Here is a 15,910-nt window from a genome sequence, read left to right as displayed (position 1 = left end):
CTGAGTGGGGTCTCCATAACTGCATTGCCCAGTGCAAAGTGGAGCTTTTGCTGGAGGGATAAGCAGAGGGATAAGCATCATATTAAGAAATCTTATGGTATTAACAAAAAGTGAGCAGTTTAGAGGAGAAGTTCAAGAAATAATTAAATATGTTCCTTGAAGCTGATCAAACACATGTAGACAGGAAGATGAAGTCCACATGAAAGGGTTCACTGGAAAAAAGAGATCTATAAACAGATCTGTGTTTGGAATTCATGTGAGCTAGTCAAGTCTATTACTTGGAAGAATGGCCTATGAAAAATACTGAAGAGGAGAACAGGAATATTTTCAGGAATATTGAGGGCAGCAGTCAAGTTTTACCAGCACACCTCTCCCTTTGATGTCTTACAGAGGGTTCTAACTAACCTTTCTCTGCCTTTGTTGTCCTTGTTTTATCTTACTCCAGTATGGACTGCAAAATATGGCAGTGTAGGGGTATTTTATAATCCTACCTTCTCAGTGCTCACAGAAAGGATTAAAGATCATATTGCTGCTAGTGTCACTGTGGAGAAGATGATATAAAATTCCTTTTTCTGAGAAAAGAAAGAATACATAGGATTCCGCTGTTCTAGTAAGTATTTGTGCAAACCTTACAGAGAAATTTGTAAAACATGTAAGTACCTTCAGAAAACAAATGAAGTTCAGATGCCAGCTAGGTGTCTTAATCAATACCGTTAATGCTGAATGCTGTAATCAAAGTTTTCAAATTTTAAAAACCTATTTTACACACCTTACTTACCAAAAGACTGTGTTACACAGGCTGTCTGTCTGAAATGGGCTCTATGACACCTGAAATGAACCTCAGGAGGAGGTCATTAGTGTTGCCTAGACTGTCAAAGAGGGAAATTTTAAGGGACTTAATAAAATACACAAAGTTGTGAAACATAACCAAGCTAAATTATTCAATTTGAGAAGACTACACATATTTTTGGAAATGATTGGACAATGAAGATGCTCAAGGTATGATCTTAATGGGCAGTGTTGCATTTTTCCTGTGATAGCATAATGCCTTGAAAAATGAGGCATGCTGAGTTTGTTAAATGGAAGATTTGAAATACTTTTCTGGGTTGCTTAACGTCCTTAGCTGATCAGTCCAGAAGTGCCATGAGTCACTATGCATGAATAAGAGCTCATTCTCCTCTCCTTTCCTCCTTGTGATGCCATTTAAATCTTGACAAAAGGAAGTAAAAAAGATTTTAAGATTCACCTTGCCTATTTGTTTTGATCTTGTCATAAATAATTACCTGCATGGTATGGAAAAAAATTTGGTCTTTCATGACAGAGTCCCAATCAGTCGTCTGTATAATTGTTTGGTGCTGTTTTTGATAGATTATTTAGACTGAGACAGGGCAGGTATTTCAATGTCACCTTAATAGCAATGAATATTTGTACATGATGTTTTACATGAGTGATTTATGCATTGTTCTTCTGTCATCCCTCTACAATATTATTTTGTGTTCTCCTAGAGAAGACAAATATTCTAGCTCTTGTTTTTATCTAGACTAAAATAGACTAAAATAAATAATTGGAATTATTCATAAATAAATAAATTATTAAGGCCTGATGTATTGTCCCACTTTTATTTGTCTTGAGGACAGGTTTACATTTTTATGCCTGTAGATGAATTGATGGATTTTTCTCTGTTTTTTTGTTTCTGTTTTCTATGAGAAAAAATTATACTGTTGAGGATGAGAAACTATTATAAAGTATAGCTGCTGCAGTCAAGAAGAGTTTTTTTTTCTCTGGGATGGAATGAAATGTCTTATACCATGTAGAGGAGGGAGTGAACGTAAGCAAAATGTAAGTAATTTTTACTCTTGGATACCATATAGAGGCTGAATCAAATGGCTCTGGAACTGCATTCTAATAGGTTGTCTCTTATTTTCCTTTAGTGGGTTTTTGGTTTAATATGTTTCTGACAGAAAAATAACATAGAACACTCCACTGAAGACATATTTTCTTGAAGTTCTACATCTTTTACCAGATTTGAAAGTTCTTATGCAGATTGATATTGTCATAAAAGAACTGTTTTTCCACACCAAATGTTGCTGCTATAAATGCAATTTACGAATGGACCTTTACAGTTTATACTTATCAAAAATGGGTTTGATATAAAATATAGCTCAGAACAGAAGGGATAAGAAATTTTTGAGTGATTTTTTCAGAGTTAATTCCTGTAATACACTTAGCACATCCCATGTTTATAGTTCAATGGTCTATGAGCTCATCCCACTTCCACTGTGTTTGGTGGAAAGGTTCCCATTCATTCAGGGGGATTTGGCCTACAGGAGCAGAAGTTTTGGATGTTCCTGGTTAGCATCTGCATATTATATGCATAGAACTACAATTCACCTCGTGCATGTTAAAAAGATCTGAAAAATATTTTTTTACAACTAGTGATGGAAAAAGACAATGATTTTTCTATTCTTTGAGGGTGAAGTAATCTGACTGACAAGTGTCATTTGAGAGCTGAAGCAATGGAGAGAGTCTGAATGTAACAGCTTTTTATGAAATGCCCAGCTACTTTATGCACAGTAGTAGAAGGAGGAGGAGGCAAAAGGGTTAGTTTTAAACTTTACTTCCAAAAAGCCACTGGAATTTTGAACCTGAACAAAAGTAATGAACAAGAAAAAAATTTGCTGTATGTACTGATTGGTACACAGTGTGAAATTTCACTTCAAAAAACCTTTCTGAACTATGTCCATAAAATATCCCCTCATTAGCTTTAGAAAGTTACTTTCAGAAAAGTTAAGCTACTAGAAACCATCTGCAGGATAATCATGTGCTTTTGGAAACACCTGTAGCTCTGCTGATTGCAGATCTAAGAAGTAGCCCTTAGAGATTTGGGTTAATACAATACCCCATGACTCCTTCAAATATTTTTCTGTTTGTCTTCTATTTTCCTCAGAAAATTCTAGTAGGAATTGGGTCTCCAAACTGTGCAAGTTGAGCAAGAGTTCTTTTAACTAGATTATTTAACATTCAGTGCATCAGCATGAATCTTCACAACTCAGAATCTTAATGGTTTTCTCCATGAAATGTGTCTTGTCATTTCAGCATACATCTGCATTTCTGAAATGACTGGATTTGTGCCCTACATTTAATATTATTCTGTTATATACTAGAAGTTTTGGGTTAATTCAAAATACCCTTCATTAGTTACTTAGCCATCTTACCAAGACTAGCAATTTTTTGTACATGCTAATTCTTAGGCACTTCTTTTGGACACACTAGCTCATATTTTGCTATTTTATCCACAAATTGACATTTGGTTGAAGATTTTGAAATTATCTTTTCATGGCTAAACAGGATTTATCATTGATTTTTTTTTGTGTGTGTGTTTCTGATCCTCAAGTTATAAACTTGGATTTCAAGGAACTGCCTCATGTTATGAATGCAGACTTCAAAGGTTGCAGAAGTTCTTCCTTTTTTCCCCTTCTTTTTCAGCTGCATTTTTTTGGAAGTAGATGATAATGAAATTTTCTTCTTTTTAAGAGCTATTTCTGTGACTTAAATAACCATTATCTTTTAAGTACAGGATTCATTGGGGTGGACTATCTTACAAGAAGTTTACCCTAAAAAAAAATTTTCTCAGCTTGCATTAGGAGTTACTGGTGTGTTACAAAAATTGGCACCTGAAAGACTCTTACACTTCCTTTTTCTTTCTATAAGTTTTTATATGCTTTTCCAGTAAAATACTGACTGAACACTTTTATCTTTCTATTTTGAAGCACATTTTGCCTTTACTTCATCATCACAGTTTGTTTGGGAGCAAGAGATGCTTTCTGATGAAGAACAATCTCTTCATTGCTCTATTGCTTGTTTTTCCAGCAGTCAATCTCAAAAGCTGACAGACTATTGCAAGGTCACATAATCATAGAGTTATTTAGTTTGGAAAAGACCTTTAAGATCATGAAGTCCAACTGTCAATCTAACACTGCCTAGTCCACCACTACACCATGTCCTTAAGCATCTAGACATCTTTTAAATACTCCAGGGATGGTGACTCAACCACTTCCCTGGGCAGTCTGTTCTTGACAACCCTTTCCATGAAGAAGTTTGATTAGTCACTTCTTATCTCTTTGATTAGTCACTGTCAGTCTAGGTGTAAAATACCTTAACTAAACTTTAGGCTGTTGTGTCCGCTGTGTGCTGTTTGACTGCGGTAAAAGCACAGCCATCCAAAAGAGAAGCTGTTTTAAACCCAGAGAAGGAGTTTCAGCTGAGCTGAAGGGCCTGTCCCACCACAGGGAAAGACATAGCCTCAGAGGACACTTTGGCCAAGGTCTCCTCATGACTGCATGTTCTTTCTGGATGCATGGGTGTGGTGGGACTTTGAGTCAGATCACCTGAAAGCTCTCATGAGCCAAGATAATTGGTTCATGACAGTTTGCATGCCTGTGGAGTGGCAAGGAGATTTGGACAACTAAAGCCAGGTCAGCACAGCAATGCCAGGAGGTAATAAAACTTCATTTAGGTACAGAAGGAATAACATTTCCATTGAAATAGCCTGAAATACTCAAAAACTCATCCTGCACTTTCTTAGCCTTTGCACAGTGCTGGGCTTTTTGATGAGGAACCTTCTTGTGTGCAGGTGCTCAGTTCCTTTAAACTGCTCTTTCTCCATGATAACTAAAAGTTAGAAGAAACCACCTCCCTGAGCGAGACAGTGTCACTAAATCTGCTTTCTGTCTGGATTTGTTGCCTGTTGTGTATCCTTAAATCTGTAGCCAAAGGGCTTCAGAGCCAGCTCCCAAAAGTCATGAGGGTGGTTTGTGAAAGCCAAATCCAGCTCCCATTCCACCACTCACTGAGCAGCACCTACCTCTTGGGCATTTTCTTGCATTTTGAAGGGCTTCTGAGCCACTGAAACCTGCCACATCACCTTAGCAGACCTGCATGTGGGGGTCCAGAGGCTTGTCCCATCAGCCTGCCACCTCCACAGGTAGTCACTGCCAGCCAAGATAAAACAATGTTGCTTGGGCTAAGGTGGCCCATGAGGAAAGAATGATCTCCATGGTTTTAGGGTCACCTGGACTTTAATCAGGAAGGCGGCAGATTTTCATCTCTTCCTCAGAAACGTGGAGAAAGAAGACATGTAAATGCACTGTGCAAGGGAGCACCATCAGCCAGGGTAGATAGAACAACACAGGGAATGTGTTGAAATTTTGGAGGGAAAATTTGTAGCCAGTGGAGTAGGTGAAGCTGTTTGCAGTCACTACAACAGCACAACTGTGCCAGGTACTTGCACAAGCAATAAACAAACCACTGGCTTGTATCTGTCTAAAGGAAGAAAATCAAAACAAAAACCACAAAACAAGACAAAAAAAAAAAAAAAACTGCAAAAGAAACAACCAAACCAAGCAAACAAAAACCCTCTAAACCCTCTTTCCTTTCCCCTTTGCTGCAACTGCTTCTCAGGTTCAAGTATTGTAAGGGAAAAGGACTTGTAAGTACTGCTGGATAGAAAGCTGGACATGACCCAGCCCAGAGAGCCAAACGTCTCCTGGGCTGCATCCAAAGCAGCGTGGGCAGCAGGGGAAGGAAGAGATTCTGCCCCTCTGCTCTGCTCTGGTGAGAGCCCACCTGGAGCCCTGCATCCAGCTCTGGGGTCCCAGCACAGGGAGGACATGGAACTGCTGGAGTGAGTCCAGAGGAGGGATAGCTGATGATCAGAGGGATGGAGGACCTCCTATAGGAAAGGCTGGGAGAGTTAAGGCTGTCCAGGAAAAGTGAAGGCCCCAGCATAATCTTATTATGGTGTTCAGTATTTAAATGGGCTTATAAGAATGAGGAGAGCAGAGTTTTTAGTTGGGGCTATGCTGATAGGACATGGATTAATGGCTCTAAACTCAACAAGGATAAATTCAGACTAGGAATAAAGAAAAAAATTTTTGTGCTGGGGTGGATAGAACAGTGGCACAGGTTGCCCAGAGAGGTTGTAGATGCCCCATCCCTGGAAACATTCAGTATCACATTGGACAGGGCTCTGGGCAACATGATTTATTGGAAGGTGTCCTTCCCCATTGCAGGGGGCTTAACCTAGAAGACCTTTAAGTGTGCCTTCCAACCTGAACCATTTTGTGGTCGGTGGCACAAAGTCCAGTCAAAAGCCCTTAACCATTAGTGACATCCCAGGATGGATACTGGGGTTAATGCTTTTCTGAATCTCTGTGAATGCCTTGGCTGAGGGACAGAGGGCATCATCAGCAATCCGCAAACTAGAGGGAGTACAACTGTATGCAGTCCTGAGAAACCTGCTCTCATGAGCTCTGCTTGGAAAGGGAGGTTTGGGTTAGAGGGTCTGCAGAGGGACTTCCCAGCAGCAGCCACAGAGTGGCTCTGATTTGTTTGTTTGTTGTTTTGTTTTTGTTTTGGTTTTAATTTTGTTTGTTTGTTTTGTTTTGTTTTTGCTTTTGTTTAAAAGCTTTTTTCAGGTATTTGCTTTTTACTAATGCTTAACTTTGGCACTGTTTCCTATGTTTGTATGTCTGTGCACTGAGGGTTTCACTGGCTGCCTTAAGTTCACAGCCACTGAGATATGACAGATCAGGACAACCTCGGGAGGGAGTATTAGGGGAAAGTTATGTTGTCCTGGCCATTTTGTCCATAAATAATATATCAGGATGTTGTCCTCATGTTAATATGAAAAACTGCTGCTGCTTTCATTTTGTACAGTATTGTTCTTGGGAACCTCCAAACCTTCTGCTTCACGTACACTCTCTTTCTGCTGCAAAATGTTCATCTTTGGAGTCCCAGATAGCATTTAATGAGATTAATTAGTCTTAGAAGCCTGGAGGATAAGATGTATCCAGAAACCCATGAAGAAATGGACACATTGTGTAGTATATATTCACTGCAATGGACAATGTGTTTGCACTGCAGAAAGTACTTTTGTTTTTCTTCCCATTCCCTAGAGATCTCATTTGTTGAATAAGTCATAAAGCTGTGGTCCAGGATATCTACATGAAATGGCCTCTCTCCTTCACTGATGTGTCTCTGACTTCCTGGATCCCTGCTACTTTATGTTGGGATGATTGTAGGGTTGATTTAGATTGACTCATCCTCTTTAGATGGATTGTCAGACCATGCTCATCTAATATGACTTCTTTTTTTAAAGAGAAAAATAAGGACAAGTGTTAAATGCTTAATGGTGTTCACCATATGTGGATGATCAATTGGCTTTTTAAAAAATTCTAAATCATACTGAGTATTATCTCAGTCTCACTCCTTACTTCAGAGGGGGAAAACCTCAGGTGACAGGATGATTTTGGCAGGCCCACATGAAAAAGGTGATCTTTCCATTCTGCCTAATTTGCTGTCATAGAATCTGCATTACGAAAGTGAGAGAAGTGGGTACGCTGTGGCGGCTGGTGGATTATATTCTTCTGTCTGGATTGATCCTAATAAGGATCAAGTTTTTATTTTATTTTCCTCTTTGGTGAAGTACTGCCAGGATCCATATTGTCTATCTTCTGATATTTCTAAAATTTTTTCAATTTTTGCTGCGTTTTGTCCTCTGTCCAGTGTTTTTCAAGTTAGTTGAGTGCAGAACTATTTTCAAGTGCAGAAGGAGGACATCAGCATACCAGGATAATGTGGCCATGTATGCTAGATTTTAGGATGTCATTAGAAATGCAGCTGGGTTTAAAAACACAAAAAGTTCATTACATTTGCTAGTCTCTCAGGACCTGTCAGTCTTTTAAGAGTCACTTTGACAACAATTTCATTATAAGGGAAGGGGGGAAGTATCTTTTATTTAGGAAATGTAAAGGGTTTTTGTTGTTTTGGGTTTATTTTTGGCCTGTTTGTTTGGGGTTTTTTTTTTTGTTAGTGGAAAAAAAGGAAAATTAATAGATGATTGCTCTGACTTTAGCCTTGGCAAATCACTACATACTAAAACATCCAGCTGTCTGCAAAACATGTTCTGCAGTGACAATTGGCAACATCAACATTTTCTCAGGGTTAAGGGCCAGGTTGAATATCTTGGCAGTAAGATAGTAGAACTGCATTTTACAAAATGTCATCATTGTTAAAATATAACAGATTTTCCTCCACCAACCAAAAGAATTTTTTACTGAATTTGCATGATCTCATAATAAATATTGTTATTAGGAAGCAGAAGATTTTTGGTGATACAAAAGTTATTAAAGGCAGTAAATAAAGGCTCTTAAAGAAAAAGCTTACCAAAGTGAGAACATGTAACTCCATAATAGAGAATGGAATTTATCTGGAAGAAAATGTCTTGATTTATTGACATTTAATACTAACAGTATGTGAGAAGTGATGAGGCAGTAGGAAGTGTGAAATATTATTATTTGTTGGCTTTTTTCAGGGCATTTTTTTCTAACCAGATATTTTCATCTAGTAATGTAGTCTTTGCTCTCCTTTTGCTTTCTTGCTGGATGTCACAGCCTTTGCAGAAGCCAGGTCTGAAGGATACAATTTTAAGAGCCAACAGAATAGATCAGTGTCGATTTAGGTGTTGGCAAAATCAGACAGACTGAGCAATAGATCAGGTAGGATACTTGAGGTTACTGAGCAGTCACACAGAAGCTTCTTTTTCATGGGTACAAGACCAGTCTGCAGGAGGTTTTATCCTTGCTGTCTCAAAGGGAATACTGTCTGAATTTTTGCAATATACCAATTTAAACCACACAAGTTGCTGATCATACTCGGTTGGATAAATTTTTTTGATGTAGAAAAACATGCACAACAAAATTTTGAATTAATTTAATGTCCCTTTATTCCTGTTCATAAGACTACAAGTAGTACAGATTAGGCCCTCTCTGTGCTATTACAAGGCAGACTGCTGCACTGCCATGGGCCACCCACTGTGGCTGGAATGCAGAGGCAGACAGTGCCCTGCTCTTCTGAATGTTCTCACATAAATTAAATCAGTAAAACTCCAGTGGCTGAAGAACTACAATTGAACTGAAAATGTCTGGCTCGTATTCCTGGCTTTGTTGTAGATTGTCTGTACAGCCTTGGATGGAATTTGGCTTCTTTTGTGTAGTTATGGAAGCCAAAGAGATGTCCTTTCTTCTGTTTATTTTAGCTGGAGCTTCAGTGCAATGGCTGACTCAGTGTGTTGTGCAAGATGGAGAATGGCAGGATCTTCACACAATCACAGGATCACAGAATCCTTAGGACTGGAAGAGATCTTAGAAGAACATCCAGTCCAGCCCCTCTGCCAAAGCAGGGTCATTCTGAGCAGGGACAGAGTAACATGTCCAGGTGGGTTTTGAATGTCTCCAGAGAGGGAGACCTCATGACCTCCTTGGGCAACCTGTTCTAGTGTTATGACACCCTCAATGTAAAGAAGTTCTACCTCATGTTGAGGTGGAATTTCTTGTGTTTTGGTTATGGCCATCGCTCCTCGTTCTGTCACTGGTCACCACAGAAAAGAGTCTGGCACCATCCTCTGGGCACGTGCCTTGTGTGCATTGATGAGATCGCCTCTTAGTCTTCTCTTCTCCAGTCTTCTCTGTGGCCTGCACTGGGCCCTCTCCAGTAGCTCCTTGTCTTTCTTGCGCTGAGGAGCCCAGAACTGGTCACAGCACTCCAGATGTGCCTCACTAGAGTGGAGAAGAGGGGCACAATCACCTCCCTTGACCTGCTGGCCACACTCTTCCTGATGTCCCCCAGGATCCCACTGGCCCTCCTGGCTGCAAGGGCACTGCTGGCTCATGGACAGCTTGTTGTCCACCAGGACCCCCAGCTCCTTCTGCACAGAGCTGCTCTCCAGCAGGTCACCCCCAGCCTGGGCTGGTGCCTGGGGTTGTTCCTCCCCAGCTGCAGGACTCTAAACTTGCCCCTGTTGAGCCCCATTAGGTTTCCCTCTGCCCAACTCTCCAGCTCCTGAAGATCCCTCTGAGTGGCAGCAAAGCCTTCAGGTGTGCCAGCCACTCCCCCAGTTCTGTATCATCTGCAAACTGGATTATGCAAACATCTGCAAAAGTGTAATTTTCTATCCTTTCATCCAAGTTGTTGATAAACAAGCTGAGTAAGACTGGATCCAGTATTGATCCCTGGGGAATGCCACCACTAGAGGCCTTCAACTGGATTCTACTCTGCTGGTCATAACCCTCCAAGCTCTGCCATTTCAGCCAGTTCTTGATCCAGCTCACTGTCTGTTCATTTAACCCACATTTCCTGAGTTTACCTACAAGGATGTTATGTGAGACAGTTCCAAAAGCCTTGCTTCCCATCCAGTAAATTCAGGACTGATGTGCTTTTGCACTACGGGGCATGCCATGACTCCTGACTGCTTGCTGAATGTGGCTGCTCACCTGCTTGCTGAGGAGGTCTGCAGATAATGCCGTAGCCCTATGAGTGGGTAGGTCTAATTCTTGATAGCAGCTGTGTGCAAAAGAAGTACTGAAGGTAGCCTTAGATGAGAAGTGAATTAAAGTGGTTGTCTCATTACTACATTAGTCATAGGTGTGTCATAGGGGGACAATCTTGCAGAAATTCTTTGTAGTTTTTTGTGGAAGAAAGTGGAAAAGCATGTTCAACAAAAGGAACAGAAGCCAAGCCAAATCCCTAATGACCTATTCTTCTTCCTGCTAAGTGGCTACATGTGTTTTATTGCTGAGCATCCAGCTAAAACTTTCAGGGAAATTTTGGTGTGGTGTACTGAGATGCTGACTCAGTGCAGTTCTTGCAGCCTATTCAACAAAAACATCTGGTACAGCTCTGATTTACACTTGTTTGAAGAGAGAAAAGCAGGTGCATCTACTGCTGCAGTGGGAAGCTGTCAAAAGAAGCAATATTCTCCTGCACCAGCACTCATCCTGGTGACTCTGAGAGCAATCACTGCTGCTACTCTTACACTTCAGAAGCCTCATACTCTATCTCAGCATATAAATGTAAGGCAACCCTGAAGCAACTCACAACAAGAGACCGCTATTTCCTTCTTACACAGGACAATTTATACCACTAATGAAGGATTTATCTGTTCAGTGTAAGTGCCCTGGATTTATCTGTTCAGTGTAAGTGCCCTGTTTTCAAACAGTGAAGTTAAACTTATTTAAATTAGGTGGATTAGTTTAGCTCAATGGAAAAATATCATACAATGAAATAGAGATATCCTCCCAGGAGCTAATGACTAGTAAAAATTGTTGAAGATTTCTCCTACGAAAAAAGGCCGATCTGACAGACTCCCTTAATGAAAGTATTAAGCACTGATCACTTTGCTATGATACACTGCCACCATCCAGGAAGCTGAGAAAGAGTTCAGAAGTGAGTCTGCTCCTCTGGTGTGGTGCAGAAGAAGGCTGAAGGCCAGCTCTGTGATGCTTGTAAGCATGCACAAGCACCAATTGAACAGTCCTGGTTTATGGTTTCTTAGACACTAATGTAGCAATCCACTAGTGAAGTCAGGATACGTTCTTGTCTCAAATGCTCCTTTTCAAACAGTCTAGCTAAAGTTTTAAGTGTAGGGGCCATCTGCATTGTAAAGCTAAACTTAACTGAAGTAAATTTATTCCGGGATTAATCAGGCTGCTGTAGTTTCATTCAAAACACTGGAGTTAACACTGGCACAAAGTTGGAAGAAGTGGCAAATGGAGCTCTAATCCCCTGTCATCCGTGAGCAATGTGGTCTTGTGGCAAAGTAGGTCAACATCATCTTTGGCTGAATTAGGAACTGTGCTGCAAACAGATCAAGAGATGCGATCCTTCCATTCAGCTCAGCACTATCAAGACTTGTCTACAGTTCTAACTCCAGCTCTGGGCTCTTCAATGTAAGAGAGGCATGAACATATTGGAAAATAGTCCAGCAAAGGGTCACAAAAAGGATAGAGAGGTTGGATCATGTGACATAAGAGGAGAGGCTGAGACAGCTTTATTTATTTTTCAGAACAGCAGAATTGGGTAAATTGGGTGAATATCACCTTTGTGTATGAATCCCTGTTGGGGAGGAACAAAGAAGATGGAGCCAAAATCTTTTCAGAGGTGGCCAATGAAAGGACAAGTGACAATGGGAGCAAAGGAGATTTTGGGTTGTGGGTTTGTTTTTGTTCGTTTCACTGTTACAGTGATTGAACACTGGCAAAAATTGGACAGAGTGACTGTGGAGTCTCCATCCTCCAACATATTAAAAGTCTGACTATTTGATATCCTAAGTAACTTGATGCAAGCAATCATGGTCTGAGCAAAGAGCTTGGTCTAGGTGTCTTTGGAGATATCCTAGATGTGCCTCCCAACCTCAGTCATTCTGGGATCTTGTCACTGAAGAAAGTTGCAATGTTGCATCCAGCTTCACAATGGTACAGAACTGCCATGGTCTTTAATTCACCCTAATTTACAGATATCCAGTTCATGTACTACTTAGGCTTCACTTGTCAATCTTCCATTCTTCTAAATGTGGTTCAGACTAATCCAGATAATGAGGAAACTATGCTACAGATTCTATCAGGACATAAAGGATTATCTAAAATATAGGCAATCTTTATAATTACAGAAAAATTTGGGGAGAAAGATGAACAGTGCTCTGACTGTTATGGAGCGACAGAGCAAATGAGCTGAGATAGCAAACAGAAAGTGCTTGCTGAGCCAATCAAATGGAAGGTAGGATATTCAAGTCTAACCATGATTCAGTTTTGCATGTAATTTTGCTATGAAAGACCCTGAGTGCTAAATTTCATGTAAAGGTTTCCTGTGTTTGGCAGTTACATCTACTGGGATTAACCTTGCAACTTGTACTTCATTAAGAATGCTTCAGATGATAGCTCAGCTGAACAGAACTTGGATAAATCCTCCATAGTTACTTCAGCTCCATAGGATGAGGAATTAGTAGGAAGCATTAACATTCTGACTAAGCTTAGTTTTCGCAGATTTGCTTTCCCAATAAGATGAAATTCCTGTTCTCCAAAAGATAATTATGGATAGAAATTGGAGTCCTAGACCCAACTTGTGATCTGTAATGGAAGACAGCCTGCAGCATGCAGGTAGACACTACAATCCCAGGGAATTTAGCCAAGGTTTCTCTGTGGTTTGGGAACAAAAGTTCGCCTGAACTTCAGGGCAGTGTTTTTTACCTGGAAAAAAGCCTTGCAGAGAGCTTTTGAAGCCTTCCCAAAGGTTCCAAGGTGGAACAAAAGCACTTCATGCTATTCTAATGTTTTACATCTATGTGAGTGATCCCTAGATTTTTGAGATGCCCCAGTGTTAGTACGCAGCAAGGTTTTACTAAAGCAGCTTCTTTGGAACATCTATTGTCTATGCAAAGCCACTTCAATTGCAAAATACTAGCTACATTAAAAGGGGAAAAAAATTGAAAGTTTTGAAGCAAGGGCAGAGTGCTTAAATGGGCTTACGTGATTATGATTCTGTGAGAAAACATTTTGACTGTTGGAAGCCATCAGGTTTGCACCCAGCCACTGTTCCTTTGTGTTTGCAGGTGCTTGCTGTATTCCCATTTCTCTCTTGACTGTTATTTTCTCATTCCAGGTGTGTTCTCTTCTCAAACACTGAGAGTGCTTGGAACACAGCTATTATTTTAAATCACCTACTACTGCCCACAGTGTACGAACAGGCTGTAAAAGGAAGGGTAACTTTTTGTTCAGGTATGCAATGAGGTCTCTTGCCTGGAAGTTGACATTATCACCCACTGTTCTTGGCTTTCAGATAGTAACTACAATTTCTCATGATTACCAGACGAAACAAATGACTGTGGCTTAATTAGGGAATGAAGAAACACAGCACTTTCTTCCTGAATTTAAGAAGAGGTCTGCAGTGTTGAAAAGATTTCCAGAAAGTCCTGTTCATGGTGTGGCATGGTGAAAACAGTTCCTATGTTCTCAGGACACAGATAAGGCATTTGCAAGGCCATCCCAGAGTAAAGATCCAGGGCTGGGTACTTAACATTGTACTAGGAGAAGAGGTACAGTGAACAAGATCTGTCAGGGTGCGTGGTTTTGGAATCCACCCTCAGCAGCAGAGGGGCTAGGACACCACTGCCCTGTAGATGTCCATGTCTTGAACTTTCCTGTAACTAGGCTCTAGTTTTTTTTGTATGCATAACTTTGGATCTTTAATAACCCAAAGGACTGAAGGATTCTTCAGTGTGAAATGAACTCAGCCTCTGTCCAGTCAGGTCTTGAAGAACTCTGAGGATTGAGACTGGATATCCTTTTCAGATCCCAGTCCATACAGCAAAACCCTTCTGTTTATACCTGGTCTGAAACACTTGTTCAACTTTTACCCCTCATCCTCCCAAGAGGAGAAGTCCCCAGCCCTGTGTCACTGATCCCATTCCATAGGTACAGTGGGATTGTCAAGGCAATGCTATATTGACTGTTCCATACAATTGGCTGCCAGCTGAGTTCTAGACAAGTCTGCTCCAATACCTTCTCCAGCTCACTAATAAAGATGCTTTACTCTGCCTTGCCCCAGCTAAGGTGTTATCAATAATTATGCTAAACCAAAGTAGCCTAGGTAACCTATGCAGCGTGCGTTCAAAAATTTTTTATGTAACTGATCTTGCTGAGTGCCTTTCTGAGGCAAAATAGGTGCATTTTAAACCCCAGGGATTGTGTAAGAAATTACACATTGTGTTTATGTGTGTGCTCATATCCAACATAAATGTTGTATGCAAGAATGTATTCTTCAGCTGTTGCTTTTTTTTTAATGTTACAGTTATGTAATGGTCATATTTGTTTTTCACAAGGCCCCATGACTCTAATGTCCGTCCTTCATGGAGGTCCTGAAGAAGGTGGGTGGTAGTGGCTGGGCTACAGCCCACAGAGAACCACAAAGCAAGTGTGCTTGTTTGGGATTTCTGACCCACTAAGATGAACAGAAGTTAGTTGGTGTGATCAGCTGATTGTGTGATGGTAGCAGTCTGTCAGGGAGGTCGATCCAGGTGGTCACTGTGGAGTGACAAGGAATCACACAACTCCAGTGAAATTAAAGGACTTCTGTGCTGCACTGCAGCAGGGGAAGCCCTGGCCTGTTACTTAGGTATTTGTTTGGTGGCACTGAGATGAAAACTCTGTTTCTGGGGTGCACGAATTGACTGTGGCAGGTGACAGAAATGTAGTAAATGAGGTCCAGGTTGTGGGTAGGAAGGAAAGTACAAGTGAGTCCCTAGAAACTCAGTTGTGTGTGAGTTTCTAGGTGTATGCAGCAAGACTTAAAAATACCGTGTGGATAACAGAGACGGAAAGAAAGAAGGAAGGGGGTAGGGAAGTGGCGAAATGGCGGAAGTGGAAGAAGAAAGGAAGGAAGTGGCGTAAGGAAGGAAGTGGCGTAAGGAAGTGGCAGAAGTAAGTGGCGGAAGGAAGGAAGGAAGGAAGGAAGGAAGGAAGGAAGGAAGGAAGGAAGGAAGGAAGGAAGGAAGGAAGGAAGGAAGGAAGGAAGGAAGGAAGGAAGGAAGGAAGGATGAAGCCAGAAAGGAAAATGGCTTTGGGTTCCCTTATGGAAATGCTATTCTATTTGAAATGGCATTGGTCAGCCTGTGCCTCTTAAATGAGGAATTTGACTACACCCACAGGGTGTGGCTGCCTCCTGTGTTTAACAGCTGATGCTGCTGTCCTTACCTGGAAATTAGGTACAGCTCTTTAATGTGGATAATTCAGCTGGTTCAGTATAAGTCTCAAATGTGAAGAGTAATGAGGACAGGGAAATAGCATCATGTAAATATTGCAAAATTTTGGCAGGGGGAGAGCGGTGGAAGGAGCAAAAAATTATCAGAGTGACATTGAAAAAGAGAAAATATAAAGTAATCTGAAACGGAACACACACATGTTCTCTGTGGGTGAGAACAATGTGGGAAGCATGGAGCTGGAGGAGTGGCCAGGGCACCGTTGTCAATGCTGAATTATCTATCATTATGCTGTATTTCTTGCACTGCCTGACCAAAAGC

At 40.9% G+C, this 15,910-nt stretch overlaps 1 long non-coding RNA gene across 1 annotated transcript; it reads left to right on the top strand.

Moving 5' to 3' along the window:
- The first annotated feature begins 1,636 nt into the window (after window positions 1-1,636).
- On the top strand, window positions 1,637-12,614 carry LOC139589477 (uncharacterized). The gene is made up of 3 exons (XR_011679025.1): window positions 1,637-1,839; window positions 9,098-9,276; window positions 12,506-12,614. It is a non-coding gene; the product is annotated as an uncharacterized lncRNA (long non-coding RNA).
- Window positions 12,615-15,910: the final 3,296 nt, after the last annotated feature.

The sequence above is a fragment of the Agelaius tricolor genome, unplaced genomic scaffold (genome assembly GCF_023055355.1).
Source record: "Agelaius tricolor isolate 1412-34295 unplaced genomic scaffold, bAgeTri1.0.p SCAF_4, whole genome shotgun sequence".
Classification (NCBI taxonomy): Eukaryota; Metazoa; Chordata; class Aves; order Passeriformes; family Icteridae; genus Agelaius; species Agelaius tricolor.
The sequence above is the reverse complement of the archived record's forward strand: the minus strand, read 5'-3'. Positions and strand labels throughout refer to the sequence as shown.